At 46.0% G+C, this 17,375-nt stretch overlaps 1 pseudogene; it reads right to left on the reverse strand.

Moving 5' to 3' along the window:
• Positions 1-17,375, reverse strand: part of LOC102942951 — a 108,050-nt pseudogene that overhangs the window by 51,367 nt on the left and 39,308 nt on the right.

Genomic DNA, 17,375 nt, shown 5'->3' on the forward strand with positions numbered 1-17,375 from the left:
CTACTCAGGAATCACCCCATTCAGGTCTCTGACCTAGAAAGTCACACCTACATCACATATATTTTACTATATGACATCATGGGAACGGACAAAGCAGGCTTGGTGTTAGAAATCACTCTACAGGGCCTCCTTTGTACTATCAGTATATGTCCAGCACCTATCCCCAGGGTACCTATACATCAGACCCACATGCCAGAGCATTTGCTATAATCCATGTACAACTGAATATGGGAGTGATACAAAACACAATTGCTAAACTATGAACACAATGAATATAATTACAATTCACTTAGTGGAATAAATAATTCTGGAGAAGAACCAGGAACAGGGATAGGAGTACATAGTGAATTTCCACAAACAAATACAGAAATACTAGGAAGGCTCACCTGCTTTTGCACGATGAACTTCGCAGTATTTTGGAGGATGCACTGAGTCCTGTTTTATCAGGCAGTAGCTCTGGCATTCAGAAATATTTTCTAGAACTACACAAAAAGGAGGCTGCATAACTTACCTTCCCCTATCAAAGATTTCATTCACTGTTTTTAACTGCTTTCTCCAGTGTGCAGTACATTCTGCTTTTGCCCTTGCAAAGTGGAGCTGGAGATGTCACCACTTAAAGCCATGACAAGATGGTTCAATCTCATGTTAAATATTTTGTGTTCACTACCATCCCTCAGTTGTTTCATTTCCACCTCTGAATCCCTCTGTGCTATTGAAAACAGCCATTACTGTAACTGCCCACAGCTTTGTGTGGTATCAGGCTTGTTTAGTATCCCTGCACGCAAGAGAAGGGTTAAGCCAAACTGTTGTTTAATCTTTTGATTAATTTTGTCTTTTACCTTGTCCCCTAGCACAGAAAGCCCAGAGTATCTGAATGATGAGACAGCTCAGCAAAGTCATCCTGTGCTTGATGAAGTAAATCCAGCACTTGTAATGGCAGCCGTGGAGCTTTGTTCATCTCTGGATCCTGTCCTCACCAATTCCTTTTGAAGGCTTTCTAACCCTCCACTCCAGAGCTCTCCCCACGTCCCTCTGTCAACATCATGGTACAGAGATAACATGTGTAAACTCCCCCAGGAATACAGCCCAAGTTATTTTTTTAATATCCTCTTTGATTTCACAGAAGGTCTCTGCTCACCACATTTCCTCACTCCTTTATTCTATAACCTACCAGCAGCCGTGTATAGCACAAATCCTTGATTAGAAACGTGCACAAAGTTGGAGTCATGACGACTGACTCCTGTATTGCAGAAGAAGAGACGGAAAACATGCAACCGTTATAAATAGCAGATTCAACATAAGAACCTGCTTAAGGAACTATAACAGAGTTCATATAAACAGATTTAACACTCTGCTCAATATATTAAAATGTATCACGACTGACCCCTTCTCTTACACACACCCGTTTTGGATTATCTAGCTGCTGGTTCATCCTCTCGGTGAAAGTGGCAGGATCTTCAGCATGACTCCCAGTCCTCTTCCCTCCTCAAAGGCACCAGCTGGTGGTGGCAGCTAGGCTGGCAGATGCAGAGGACAGAGACCTGATGGTATATCTACCCTTCAGGTTTTTACTTCACATTAACTGGTTGCCAGTTAACTCGATGTAATTTAAATATTTACAAAGGCTTGTCTGGACGACCCCCAAATATTTGTGGCTTACTCTAGCTGATGTCTCTTTGGTAAACCAAAACATTTGGACCCCGGAACAAACATTTGAAGAGCATCTTCATTACCCTTTACATTTGTGTAAATGACCTCAAGTTATCTGGCAGACACTCAACTTTAGGTTAAAAACATGACACCCAGGCCTGAGAGACAGCATTTTGCCAGGGGAAGGTGGTATTGTGAAAGCATGAATGTTTACCAGTTATTGATTAGGAGTTCATTGGCTGCACAGACACTTTGCATTTTGGAGTGAAGCAGAACTTATTCCAGTAAATCATGTTTTGAGGGAACTTTCCACCAAATGCTAAAGTCTATTAGGAATATTTATAGTTACTACTTTAATGTGTCAGACTCCACCTCATCTTCCATGGCCTCCTGTCTCTCTGGGAAGTATATTACATACAGTTCATTGCTTTTTGTGGAGACTCCCAAAAAGACAGAAATCACAAACACTTACAAATTAAAGATCAGCATCAGTGCATCACAGTACCGTGTATGGGATAGGCATTGGCTTTCACAGGAAGAAGCAGCAGCAATTTGGGGGATGGAAAATCCAGTACATCTCTACCAAATACTCACAAAGTGATGTTCTGATCTCCCCATTTTGCGATAGTGGTTCCAAACTCATGGTTCTACATTCAGAATTCAGGGAACACCCCAGTAAGGAGAATAAGTTCCCAAGCCATGTTATAGGGTATGGTGCCACTGCAATACAAGTCCAGCGTTAGTGAGATTTGAGTCAGCTGACCCTGGGTTACTATTGGCTTGAGTAGCTTCACTGATTTTTATGTGACATCTATGTTATGGCTTTTTTAACCTGGTCTCAAACCCAGGACTCTGACATCCTCACTGCAGCATGCAGATCAGACTCAAACCAACCATATCCCAGATTCCCTAGTGCCCTCCCAAAATGTAGCTAGTCTAGCCCTTTGACCATCGTGCACTGTGGGAAAACTTGACTGTCCACTCTGCATGTTGCAGAAAGCATGAACAGCCCACCGATACATCCTGTGAAGCAGTTAGTTTGGTCTGTGTGCCCAGCTAGCGGAGCCAGCAACCTGGAGGAGGTCCTTTTTGAAAATCTTCTCTTGCTTGCACTTTCACGCCTGTGTCGGGAAACAAACAGAGCTGCCATGAGACACTGGTGCAGAAAAAAGGCACCTAACAGAGCTTATCATGGAGCAGGAGGAAGGCAGGGGGAGTACCAGGACCCAGACATGGCAGACTTGCACTGACTGACCCTGCTCACAACACTTGGTATAGCCACTGATGCCCCCTGTGTAGACTAGTGCTTCTAGATCAGGGCCACAAGCACAGGCTGGTTGGGACCACATTGTCATGCAGACCTGGCATGATCACCAGGGGGTTCAGAACTTTCACATGAAGAAAGCTACATTTCTGGAGCTTTGTGAGCAGCTTCCCTGGACCCTCCAGCATACAAATACAAGCAGGAGGACAGCCATGTTGGTCCAGAAGTGCTATAACTGTCTGGAAGCTGGCTACTCCAGACTGCTACAGGTCTTGCCAACCAGTTGGGTGTTGAGAAGTCAACTGTGTGTAAAGTGGTGTCAGAGGGTTCTAAGGCAATCAGGCGTGTGGTTTACCCCAAGGTGGCAGGCATAAAAGATAATCCTGAAGTAACTGCTGGCTTTGAGAGAAAGGGGTTTCTAAATGGTGCGGGGGCCATTGCTGAGGCTCGTGCCCATAGCTTGCCCTTCTCAAGGAGCACATGAGTACATAAACAGCAAAGGGTGCTACTCCATTTTTAGGCAGGCTTGTGGTGAGGTAGGGATGGGGCTGATAGATCATGGGGGTTTCAGTGCTCAGGGGGGGATGGGTACATTGCACAGCAAGCAACTATTTATGAATGACATGACCACTTATGAAATGGGGGCGCAATTCACAAGATGGATTGCTATAGATGATTGTATTGAGGCATAGTGTTTAGGGAATCAACAGGATGCTATAGATGATTGTATTGAGGCATAGTGTTTAGGGAATCAACAGGATGCTGTATTAGCTTCCACCTAGCTTAACCTGCATGCAAACACACAGAATTCCACAGCCATACTCCTTCTCCTGCTATATTTCTGTAAAAAATTGAAAACCCCAGTTGAATTTGGCATGAATGATGGTCATTTTTGAACTGCATGGATTACCTTTAACCTAATGGAAAACATTCCTTCACCTACACAGAGTTCTCTGTTCCCAGGCAGCACATTACACTGTCGAGTGGTTACAGAGCAGTGTACTTTCAGGCATGGCAATGAAAGGTTATTATTTTTAAGAAACAGGAGTGTCTTTGAAGTTTGTTTTTGAAGTTTTTTTGTTGCAGGATGGCTACTTTAAAATCTGCTATTGAATGTCATCGGGAATGGTAACATACAAAAGCCAGTAGGAGAACAGTTCAATCTCCCTGGACATTCCATAACAGATTGAAGTCTGGTTTTGAAGTTTTTTTGTTGAAGTATGTCTACTTTTAAATCTGTTATGGAATGTCCAGGGAGATTGAAGTGTTCTCCTGCTGGCTTTTGTATGTTACCATTCCTGATGTCTGATTTGTGTCCATTTATTCTTTTACCTAGAGACTGTCTGGCTTGGCCAATGTACACGGCAGAGAGGCATTGCTGGCACATATCATATTATCACAGTGGATGTGCAGGTGGATGAGCCCCTGATGGTGTGGCTCATGTGGTTGGGTCCTCTTATGGTATTGACAAAAAACTTCAGAAACAGACTTCAAAGAGAAACTGCAGAGTTACAATTCATTTGCAAATTTAACACCATTAATTTGGGCTTGAATAGAGACTGGGAGTGGCTGGCTCACTACAAAAGCAATTTTCCCTCTCTTGGTATTGACACCTCCTCATCAATTATTGGGAGTGGACCACATCCATGCTGATCAAATTGGCCCTGTCATCACTGGTTTGCCTGCATCTGTAATTACCATTCCATGCATCTGAAGAAGTGGGTTTTTTACCCATGAAAGCTTATGCCCAATTAAATCTTTTAGTCTTTAGGGTGCCACCAGACTCCTCATTGTTTTAGTGAGGAAAATGTGAATGAAATGAAAACTATAATACAGTTACATCTCACTGCTTTCTGACAGTTTTAGATGCTATTTCCCAATAAAGGAGTTTTAATATTTGAATGAAAAACTCTGGGTGAATGATCCTTTTGCTTTCGAATACCTAAGGCAATAAGGGAGCTAAATCTGACACCTGAGCAAGAGAATGAACTGCTGCATCTCACGTGTGATGCTCTGAAAACACGATACAAGTCAATAAACTTGTCATTTTGGATCAATGTTTCCAAAGAATATCCACAGCTAAGTAAAGTAAGTGTACTCTTGTTGCTGCCTTTCAACAACAACCTACATGTGTGAAGTTGGGTTTTCAACTTTGACAAGATTAAAAACCAAAAGAAAGGAACTGACTGAACAGTGGATCTGATACACGGGTAGCCCTTTCATCCTGTGATCCCGACTGGAACAAGATCATGAGGAACAAACAGGCCCACCAGTCACATTAAGTAAGTGAAACTCAACCTGATCGCCTTTATAGTGTTTTGTTTAAAAGTAATGTCTTTGTCTAGTGTTAGTTATATAAAGTGGGTGAAGCTGGAATGTATTGCATTATTATGATTTTATGAAAACTCTAGTCAAAAGATATAATTATGTTGGGTCATGAGCATCAACAATTTTCTTTAACTGGGACACGAGAAAAAAAGTTTGAAAACCACTGACCCTAGGCAATCTCCGTGCCAATGCAAAATTGTTCCCGATGGTACATTTTCTAGTATTCTGTCCAATCTAGTTTCCAAGCTCACATAACAACAAACAAATAAATAAAACTATGAACAATACTTATCTATGTGTAAGGCTCCATTAAAATCCTTCATTAAAATTCCCAAAGTTGATGATGGTACTCTAGGCAGAGCCAATAGTACCACCTGTAGTTAAGGTAGACATACTTTCCATTATAACACCCTGTTTTCAATTGTTTATAACCTGGCCAAACTTTAACCATTCAAAATGAAAATTTATGTACTGGGTTTCTGTCTCATGCTGATTTTTGGTTAGGGCAAATATGTTGTTTTACCACATTAAAAAAATCCTTTCAATTGTTTTATTGAGCCGTTCTAATGCCTGCATGCTTTGGAGTAGGTACTTAAAATTTGGCAGAGGTTTGCCTTTATATGAGGGGCATGTCCTTTGCTATCTCTGTCAAAATTCACACAAATCTATTTCACAAAAATTTAATCTTTCTGCCAGGTGTTGTCAGTAGCAACAAGGGCCAGATTCAATATCTAATCATTCCTCTGAAAATTACAAAATCATCTTCAGACCCTGTCCAAAAACCCAGGAAAACAAAGGGACCTGGGGAGGCATTTAAACAAGCAATGCTTCCCCACTCACAGGTGTTGAGTTTGTGTATAACAAAGAAAACTTCTATTAAGGGGATGGGGAACACAGCATTAATTTGGGAGAACCACAGCAATAATGACTCAAAAGCATAGCATTAATAATTATGTAACCCCCAAGGAGATTACCTAGATTCCTGGGACTCTGTCTGCTGGCAGCTCAGGGAGAGGCACACTGTCCCTGGTAGGGAGGGGGAGCCAAGGCAGACTCAGTCTGCCCAGCAACCAATAGAGAGTGAGAGGCCCTCCAAAGGAGTTGAGAAAAGGGGAGAAGCCATTTTGGGGTCAGTCTGGAGCCAGCCAGGAAAAGGGCAGGACTGGCTGTGCGGGGAGCTGGTGAGTCCCAGGCCTGCATGCAGGGTTCCCCCAGAGAACAGGCCTCTAGGGATCTGACAGCAGACCCCTCAGCTGGGCTTTTCCTTCTCCACTGATGATTCCCAATTTGTAGAGTTTGCTGGGAAACTTCCCCAGCCAGGCTGAGTTCACCCTCCAGCACCCTAGGTGAGACCAGGTCATCACATGGTCAGCTCTGCTCTGACTGCTAGTCCAGGGAAGCTGCCTGCTGAGTGTGTGTCTGGAGGCTGGGCTAGGAGGCTACAGTTTGGATGTTAGTGTAGTTGTGTAACCTACACCTTGAGCCCTGCACGCCTTTGTGGTGAGGGGAAATCCTGGGACCGACGCAGCTTGATCCCTGCCAGCAGAGAGAAGCCCCTCTGCAGTGACTGAGGAGTCCAGAGTCATCTTTGAACCTGAGGATCATTCATGAATTTTGTGAGTGCACCATCTTTTAGTTAGGGTATGTCTACACTACGAAATTACTCCGATTTTACAGAAGTCAATTTTTGGGAACTGATTGTATAAAGTCAAGTGCATACATCCACACTAAGCACATTAATTCGGCGGTGTGGGTCCACAGTACCGTGGCAAGCTTTGACATTCCGAGCAGTGCACTGTGGGTAGCTATCCCACAGTTCCCACAGTCCCTGCTGCCCATTGGAATTCTGGGATGAGCTTCCAATGCCTGATGGGGCCAAAAATTTGTCACGGGTGGTTATGGGTAAGTGTTGTCAGTCAACCCTCCCCCTGTGAAAGCAACGGCAGACAATCATTTTGCGGGACTTACTTTCCAGACCAGAAAATAACTGTTGGGGATGTTGAAATGCCTATAGTTATGCTTTGGCACCCAGCCTACCCCTTAATGCCCTGGCTCATGAAGCCGTACACAAGCACCCTGGACAGTAGTAAGGAGCTGTTCAACTACAGGCTGAGCAAGTGGAGAATGGTGGTAGAGTGTGCATTTGGACGTTTAAAGGGTTGCTGGTGCAGTTTACTGACTCTCTCAGACCTCAGCGAAACCAACATTCCCATTGTTATTGCTGCTTGCTGTGTGCTCCACAATCTCTGTGAGAGTAAGGGGGAGACGTTTATGGCAGGCTCTTGAGGCAAATTTCCTGGCCGCTGCATAGGCACAGCCAGACACCAGGGCTGTTAGAAGAGCACAGGAGGACGCGGTACGCATCAGAGAAGCTTTGAAAACCAGTTTCATGACTGGCCAGGCTATGGTGTGAAAGTTCTGTTTGTTTCTCCTTGATGAAACCCCCCGCCCCGTGGTTCATTCTACTTCCCTATAAGCTAACCACCCTCCCCTCCTCCCTTCGATCACCGCTTGCAGAGTTGTTGCTTCACATTCATGCATTCTTTATTCATTCATCACACAAATAGGGGGATGACTACCAAGGTAGCCCAGGAGGGGTGGTGGAGGAGGGAAGGAAAATGCCACACAGCACTTTAAAAGTTTACAACTTTAAAATTTATTGAATGCCAGCCTTCTGTTTTTTGGGCAATCCTCTGTGGTGGAGTGGCTGGTTGGCCGGAGGCCCCCCCCACCGCGTTCTTGGGCGTCTGGGTGTGGAGGCTATGGAAATTGGGGAGGAGGGCGGCTGGTTACACAGGGGCTGTAGTGGCAGTCTGTGCTCCAGCTGCCTTTGCTGCAGCTCAACCATACACTGGAGCATACTGCTTTGATCCTCCAGCAGCCTCAGCATTGAATCCTGCCTCTTCTCATCACGCTGCCGCCACATTTGAGCTTCAGCCCTGTCTTCAGCCTACCACTTACTCTCTTCAGCCCGCCACTTACTCTCTTCAGCCCGCCACCTCTCCTCCCGGTCATTTTGTGCTTTCCTGCACTCTGACATTATTTGCCTCCACGCATTCATCTGTGCTCTGTCAGTGTGGGAGGACAGCATGAGCTCAGAGAACATTTCATCACGAGTGCGTTTTTTTTTTTCTTTCTAATCTTCACTAGCCTTTGGGAAGGAGAAGATCCTATGATCATTGAAACAGATGCAGCTGGTGGAGAAAAAAAAAGGGACAGCGGTATTTAAAAATACACATTTTATAAAACAGTGGCTACACTCTTTCAGGGTAAACCTTGCTGTTAGCATTACATACATAGCACATGTGCTTTCGTGTCAAGGTTCCTCCCCCACTCTGAACTCTAGGGTACAGATGTGGGGACCTGCATGAAAACCCTCCTAAGCTTATCTTTACCAGCTTAGGTCAAAACTTCCCCCAGGTACAAAATATTCCACCCTTTGTCCTTGGATTGGCCGCTACCACCACCAAACTAATACTGGTTACTGGGGAAGAGCTGTTTGGACACGTCTTTCCCCCCAAAATACTTCTCAACACTTGCACCCCACTTCCTGGACAAAGATTGGTAAAAAGCCTCACCAATTTGCCTAGGTGACTACAGACCCAGACCCTTGGATCTTAAGAACAATGAACAATCCTCCCAACCCTTGCACCCCCCCTTTCCTGGGAAATGTTGGATAAAAAGCCTCACCAATTTGCATAGGTGACCACAGACCCAAACCCTTGGATCTGAGAACAATGAAAAAGCATTCAGTTTTCTTACAAGAAGACTTTTAATAAAAATAGAAGTAAATAGAAATAAAGAAATCCCCCCTGTAAAATCAGGATGGTAGATACCTTACAGGGTAATTAGATTCAAAACATAGAGAACCCCTCTAGGCAAAACCTTAAGTTACAAAAAAGATATACAGACAGAAATAGTTATTCTATTCAGCACAGTTCTTTTCTCAGCCATTTAAAGAAATCATAATCTAACATGTACCTAGCTAGATTACTTACTAAAAGTTCTAAGACTCCATTCCTGGTCTATCCCCGGCAAAGACAGAATATAGACAGACACACATACCCTTTGTTTCTCTCCCTCCTCCCAGCTTTTGAAAGTATCTTTTCTCCTCATTGGTCATTTTGGTCAGGTGCCAGCGAGGTTACCTTTAGCTTCTAAACCCTTTACAGGTGAGAGGAGCTTTCCGCTGGCCAGGAGGGATTTCAAAGGGGTTTACCCTTCCCTTTATATTTATGACACGCCCCCCAAATCTCAGCTAGGGTGAAACACTGGCTGGGATTTCTTCCTGGAGCTCTAGGAAAAACAGAGTTAATAAGACACATGCATCTCTAAATATACTACCAAGTACATAAAGACTAACAATATTTTCTACATCTCAAGGACGATTTTAACCAGTTGATTCTGGGAAACTTTCACGGGAGAGTGCATCAGCCACTTTGTTAGAAGCTCCTGAGATGTGTTGGATGTCGAAATCAAAATCTTGGAGAGCTAAACTCCACCGAAGAAGTTTTTTGTTAGTTTCTTTGACGGTGTGAAGCCACTTCAGTGCAGCATGGTCGGTTTACAGGTGGAAACCCCGTCCCCAAACATATGGGCATAGCTTTTCCAGAGCGTAAACAATGGCGTAACATTCTTTTTCAGTGACTGACCAGTTGCTTTCCCTCTCAGACAGTTTTTTGCTGAGAAACACTACAGGGTGGAATTCTTGATCCGGTCCTTTCTGCATTAAAACTGCTCTCACACCACGCTCGGACGCATCTGTGGTTACTAGGAACGGTTTGTCAAAGTCTAGGGCCCTTAGTACAGGGTCAGACATGAGTGTCGCTTTAAGCTTGTTAAAGGCCTTCTGACACTTTTCGGTCCACTGAACAGCATTTGGCTGTTTCTTTTTGGTTAGGTCTGTCAGTGGGGCGGCGATTTGGCTGTAGTGCGATACAAATCGTCTGTAATAACCGGCCAAGCCTAAGAAGGATTGAACCTGTTTCTTTGACTTTGGGACAGGCCACTTTTGGATGGCATCCACTTTGGCCTGTAGGGGGCTGATAGTTCCTTGACCCACCTGGTGTCCAAGATAAGTCACTTTGTTTAGGCCTATTTGACACTTCTTAGCCTTAACAGTTAGTCCTGCCTCCCTTATGCGCTCAAGGACTTTTTGTAGATGTTCCAGGTGGTCTGCCCAGGAATCCAAAAATATGGCCACATCGTCAAGGTAGGCGACTGCATATTCTCCTAATCCCGCTAGGAGACCATCTACAAGTCTTTGGAAGGTGGCGGGTGCATTTTGCAGCCCGAAAGGGAGTACATTAAATTCATACAGCCCGAGATGTGTGGTGAAGGCTGACCTTTTCTTGGCAGATTCATCTAGCGGTACCTGCCAGTACCCCTTGGTTAAGTCCAAGGTAGAGATGAACTGGGCCCGTCCCAGTTTCTCTAATAGTTCATCTGTGCGTGGCATTGGATAGTTGTCTGGGCGAGTTACAGTATTTAGCTTACGGTAGTCCACGCAAAAACGTATTTCCCCATCTGGTTTGGGAACTAGAACCACTGGAGATGCCCATGCACTTTCAGAGGGGCGGATTACACCTATCTGTAACATATCCTGGATCTCCCGTTCTATAGCAGTTTTAGCTTGAGGAGACACCCGGTAAGGTTGGACCCTAATTGGGTGAGCATTACCTGTGTCAATGGAGTGGTATGCCCGTTCAGTCAGTCCTGGAGTGGCTGAGAACGTTGGCGCGTACCTAGTGCACAGCTCCTGGATCTGCTGCCGCTGCATACGCCCAAGGGTCATGGAGAGGTTCACCTCTTCCACACCACCAGCACATTTCCCTTTGTAGTAGACACCTTCAGGCCACTCAGCGCCGTCTCCTCCCTGGGCTGTAAACTGACAAACCTTTAATTTTCTGGAATAAAAGGGCTTTAGAGAATTAATATGGTACACCTTAGGCTTTCGGTTGGAGGTGGGGAATGCTATGAGATAATTAACAGCTCCCAGGCGCTCCTGGACCGTGAATGGCCCTTCCCACGATGCTTCCATTTTATGGGCCTGGAGCGCCTTTAAGACCATGACCTGGTCCCCTACTTTGAAGGAACGCTCTCTGGCATGTTTATCATACCAGGCTTTTTGCTCTTTTTGAACATCCTGTAAGTTTTCTTTAGCAAGGGCTAAAGAGGTTCGGAGGGTGTTTTGTAGGTTGGTTACAAAGTCCAGAATGTTAGTTCCTGGAGAAGGTGTAAATCCCTCCCATTGCTGCTTCACCAACTGCAATGGCCCCTTAACCTCACGGCCATATACAAGTTCAAATGGGGAAAACCCTAAACTGGGGTGTGGTACAGCTCTGTAGGCAAAGAGCAACTGCTGCAACACTAGGTCCCGATCATTGGAGTGCTCATTTACGAATTTACGTATCATGGCCCCCAAAGTTCCATTAAACTTCTCCACCATGCCATTTGTTTGATGGTGGTAAGGAGTGGCAACCAAGTAATTTACCCCATGAGCTTCCCAAAGGTTTTTCATAGTTCCTGCCAGGAAATTAGTCCCTGCATCTGTGAGGATGTCGGAGGGCCAACCTACCCTGGCAAAAATGTCTGCTAGTGCCTGGCACACGCTTTTAGCCCTGGTGTTGCTTAGAGCTACTGCTTCCGGCCATCGGGTGGCAAAATCCATGAAAGTCAGTATGTACTGCTTTCCTCTGGGTGTCTTTTTCGGAAAAGGACCCAGAATATCCACAGCTACTCGCTGAAATGGAACTTCAATGATGGGGAGTGGCTGGAGAGGGGCTTTGACCTGGTCTTGGGGTTTTCCCACTCTTTGGCAGACTCACAAGACTGGACATAGGTAGAAACATCCTTGCCCATTCCCTCCCAGTGGAATGACCCCCCCAAATGGTCTTTGGTCCTGTTCACCCCAGCATGGCCACTAGGGTGATCATGGGCTAAGCTCAAGAGCTTGGCCCGGTATTTAGTTGGAACTACCAACTGTCTCTGAGGATGCCAGTCTTCCTGGTGTCCACCAGAAAGAGTTTCCTTGTATAAAAGTCCTCTTTCTACAACAAACCTGGATCAATTAGAAGAGCTGAGAGGCGGTGGGTTGCTCCGTGCCGCCGTCCAAGCTCTCTGGAGGCTTTCATCTGCTTCTTGTTTGGTCTGAAACTGTTCCCTTGATGTTGGAGACATCAGTTCCTCATGGGATTGTGGACCTAGGCTTGGTCCCTCTGGAAGTGATATAGGGGATGGAGCTGTTTCTGTTCACTGTGAACCGCTCTCCGCTGGTGCACTATGTTGGGATTCAGGCTCCGGCTGAGCCTCTTGTGAAGAGTTATCGGCTGCTGCCAGTTCAGGTTCGGTGGGGCCCTCTGGTGTTGAGGTTGCAAGTACTGGATTCAGTGCTGACAATGGGTTTGGTGTTGGTTGTTTGGCTGGTTCCGGTTCTGGGACTGGTTCCGTCTGGGTCTCTGGGACTAGATCCACTACTGCTGTTGCAGACATTGGCCTGGGGTCCGGGTCCATCACCTCTGACCGGGTCCTGATAGAAGTTTCCGGAACAGAGCTAGGCCTTACGGCTTGTGTAGCCTGGCTGCGGGTGACGGTTCCCACCCTCTTGGCCTGCTTCACATGATTGGCCAAGTCTTCCCCCAACAGCATAGGGATGGGATAATCATCATAGACTGCAAAAGTCCATGTTCCTGACCAGCCCTTGTACTGGACAGGCAACTTGGCTGTAGGCAAATTGAAAGAGTTGGACTTGAAGGGTTGAATCGTCACTTGGATCTCTGGGTTGATTAAATTGGGGTCCACTAAGGAAGCATGGATAGCTGACACTTGTGCTCCGGTGTCCCTCCACGCGGTGACCTTCTTCCCGCCCACACTCACAGTTTCCCTCCGCTCCAAGGGTATCTGGGAGGTATCTGGGCCTGCGGACCTCTGGTGTGATTCCGGTGCAATGAACTGTAATCTGTTGGGGTTCTTGGGGCAGTTGGCCTTTACATGCCCCAGCTCGTTACATTTAAAACATTGTCCAGCTGACGGGTCACTGGGGCGAGGTGGGTTGCTGGAGAATGGGGTGGTGGGACGATAAGGGGTCTGGAGGGTTCTTTGGGAGGTAGGTGGGGCCTTGGGCGGCCCCCGGTAATAGGGTGTGGTCTGGGGTTGTCCCTTCTGGTCTCCGCTCCAACTGCGACCATTTTTCTTCTTCTCTGCCACCTCCACCCATCTGGCTCCAATCTCTCCTGCCTCGATTACAGTTTTGGCTTCCCATCTAGGATATATCTTTCTATTTCCTCAGGAACACCCTCTAAGAATTGTTCCATTTGCATTAGGAAGGGCAAATTTACTGGAGATTCAACGCTTGCTCCTGATATCCAGGCATCCCAATGTTTCACAATGTGGTAGGCACGTCGGGTAAATGACACGTCTGGTTTCCACCTTAGGGCTCTGAACCTCCGACGAGACTGCTCGGGTGTTATCCCCATTCTGACTCTCACCTTGGATTTAAACAGTTCATACTTGTTCATGTGTTCTTTAGGCATTTCAGCTGCCACCTCAGCTAAGGGTCCACTGAGCTGCGGCCTCAGCTCTACCATGTATTGGTCAGTAGAGATGTTGTACCCAACGCAGGCCCTTTCGAAGTTTTCTAAGAAGGCCTCAGTATCATCACCTGCCTTGTAGGTGGGGAACTTTCTGGGATGGGAAGTGGTACCTGGAGAAGGATTGCTAGGGTTTGTTGGGATATTCTGCTGAGCCTTTATCTTCTCTATCTCCTCCACATACTTCCTCTCTTTTTCCTTCTCCTTCAGTTCTTTGTCCCTTGCTTCCACAGCTCTCCTGTGAGCAGCCGCTTGGTGTAGTTCTGCCTCTTTCGCTGCCTCTTTTGCTGCCTCCCTTTCTTGTTCCTTCTCCTCCTTCTTCAGCCGCATGAGTTCTATCTGTCTTTCATGTTCCCTTTGTCTTTCCTCAGCCTGAAATCTGGCTAATTCCAGCTTTTGTCGAGCCGTGGATTTTGTCATTCTAACCTCTCTGTTTTTAACTAACTTTACACCCGAGGTTTAGAAATAAACAAACAAAACTTGGCTGTAAAATTTTGCTGTGCTGGAATAGAATACCTATTCTCTGATAGTGATTGTCAGCCTACAGAAAAAGACAATTCCCTTGTCTCTGCTCTGGGCCCAAATCAAAGCAAAAAACCTCCAACTACTTGGAAACCTGCTTACCAGCAGCCCAAAGGAAAAAAAAGTTTCCTTTTTAAACTTGTGCTCCTTGTAAAAAATCAAAATCCAAAAAAAAAAAAAACAAAACCCTGCCACTTTTGTCTCCAGGCAAATGGGTAGAACACCCCCACCCATTTACTTTTAGGGAAAAAAAACTCTGGGTTGGAAGACTGTGAATTTCCCTGCAGGAGTTAAGTACCCTGCCTCCAGGCAAAGAAAACCTGCAATTCACAAAGATAATCCCCTTTTGTCTCTGCTTGGCCACAAAGCAGAGAAAAACAAGCTCCTTTCAGTTTCAGCTGCTTTCTGGACTTCCTTTCCAAAGGAAAAAAAAATTTCCTTTTTTAAAATCTGTATTTCTAGTTCAAAAAATCTCAACTGGATCTCAAAATGATTTCAGGTTAATCCCACCACTCTGCCACCATGTCAAGGTTCCTCCCCCGCTCTGAACTCTAGGGTACAGATGTGGGGACCTGCATGAAAACCCTCCTAAGCTTATCTTTACCAGCTTAGGTCAAAATTTCCCCCAGGTACAACTTCCACCCTTTGTCCTTGGATTGGCCGCTACCACCACCAAACTAATACTGGTTACTGGGGAAGAGCTGTTTGGACACGTCTTTCCCCCCAAAATACTTCCCAAAACCTTGCACCCCACTTCCTGGACAAGGTTTGGTAAAACGCCTCACCAATTTGCCTAGGTGACTACAGACCCAGACCCTTGGATCTTAAGAACAATGAACAATCCTCCCAACACTTGCATCCCCCCTTTCCTGGGAAATGTTGGATAAAAAGCCTCACCAATTTGCATAGGTGACCACAGACCCAAACCCTTGGATCTGAGAACAATGAAAAAGCATTCAGTTTTCTTACAAGAAGACTTTTAATAAAAATAGAAGTAAATAGAAATAAAGAAATCCCCCCTGTAAAATCAGGATGGTAGATACCTTACAGGGTAATTAGATTCAAAACATAGAGAACCCCTCTAGGCAAAACCTTAAGTTACAAAAAAGATATACAGACAGAAATAGTTATTCTATTCAGCACAGTTCTTTTCTCAGCCATTTAAAGAAATCATAATCTAACACGTACCTAGCTAGATTACTTACTAAAAGTTCTAAGACTCCATTCCTGGTCTATCCCTGGCAAAGACAGAATATAGACAGACACACATACCCTTTGTTTCTCTCCCTCCTCCCAGCTTTTGAAAGTATCTTTTCTCCTCATTGGTCATTTTGGTCAGGTGCCAGCGAGGTTACCTTTAGCTTCTAAACCCTTTACAGGTGAGAGGAGCTTTCCGCTGGCCAGGAGGGATTTCAAAGGGGTTTACCCTTCCCTTTATATTTATGACATTTCGTTACAAGGTCGTATTTTGCCTCCCCCCACCGCGTGGTTACCCCCTCAACCCTCCCCCCTCCCCGTGGCTAACAGCGGGGAACATTTCTGTTCAGCCACAGGCAAACAGCCCAGCAGGAACGGGCACCTCTGAGTGTCCCCTGAAGAAAAGCACCCTATTTCAACCAGGTGACCATGAATGATATCTCACTCTCCTGAGGATAACACAGAGAGATAAAGAACGCCAGCAAACATACACTGCAATGCTTTGTTGTACAATGATTCCCGAGTACGTGTTACTGGCCTGGAGTGGTAAAGTGTCCTACCATGGAGGACGCAATAAGGCTGCCCTCCCCAGAAACCTTTTGCAAAGGCTTTGGGAGTACATCCAGGAGAGCCGTGAATGCCAGGGCAAATTAATCCTTTCACATGCTTGCTTTTAAACCATGTATAGTATTTTAAAAGGTACACTCACCGGAGGTCCCTTCTCCGCCTGCTGGGTGCAGGAGGCAGCCTTGGGTGGATTCGGGGGGTACTGGCTCCAGGTCCAGGGTGAGAAACAGTTCCTGGCTGTCGGGAAAACTGGTTTCTCCGCTTGCTTGCTGTGAGCTATCTACAACCTCCTCCTCATCATCATCTTCTTAGTCCCCAAACCTGCTTCCGTGTTGCCTCCATCTCCATTGAAGGACTCAAACAACACGGCTGGGGTAGTGGTGGCTGAACCCCCTAAAATGGCATGCAGCTCATCATAGAAGCGGCATGTTTGGGGCTCTGACCCGGAGCGGCCGTGCTCCTCTCTGGTTTTCTGGTAGGCTTGTCTCAGTTCCTTAAGTTTCACGCGGCACTGCTTCGGGTCCCTGTTATGGCCTCTGTCCTTCATGCCCTGGGAGATTTTGACAAAGGTTTTGGCATTTCGAAAACTGGAACGGAGTTCTGATAGCACAGATTCCTCTCCCTATACAGCGATCAGATCCCGTACCTTCTGTTCAGTCCATGCTGGAGCTCTTTTGCGATTCTGGGACTCCATCATGGTCACCTCTGCTGATGAGCTCTGCATGGTCACCTGCAGCTTGCCACGCTGGCCAAACAGGAAATGAGATTCAAAAGTTCGCGGTTCTTTTCCTGTCTACCTGGCCAGTGCATCTGAGTTGAGAATGCTGTCCAGAGCGGTCACAATGGAGCACTCTGGGATAGCTCCTGGAGGCCAATACCGTCGAATTGTGTCCACAGTACCCCAAATTCGACCCGGCAAGGCCGATTTGAGCACTAATCCACTTGTCAGGGGTGGAGTAAGGAAATCGATTTTAAGAGCCCTTTAAGTTGAAATAAAGGGCTTCATCGTGTGGACGGGTGCAGGTTTACATCGATTTAACGCTGCTAAATTCGACCTAAAGTCTTAGTGTAGACCAGGGCTTTAATGCTAGGGGTGTGATTTGCAGCTTAAGGGGACGTACGTGCATTATCTTTGATTGAGATAGTATGCTAAAAATAGAGGGTGGCCACAGCAGTGTGAGTGGAGGGACAGGCTAGCCGTCCCACATACGTCCCTAGTGTCTCTGACAGGCACATACCCAAGTAGCTAGCCCTTTCCA

Source organism: Chelonia mydas, chromosome 8, assembly GCF_015237465.2.
Source record: "Chelonia mydas isolate rCheMyd1 chromosome 8, rCheMyd1.pri.v2, whole genome shotgun sequence".
Lineage (NCBI taxonomy): Eukaryota > Metazoa > Chordata > Testudines > Cheloniidae > Chelonia > Chelonia mydas.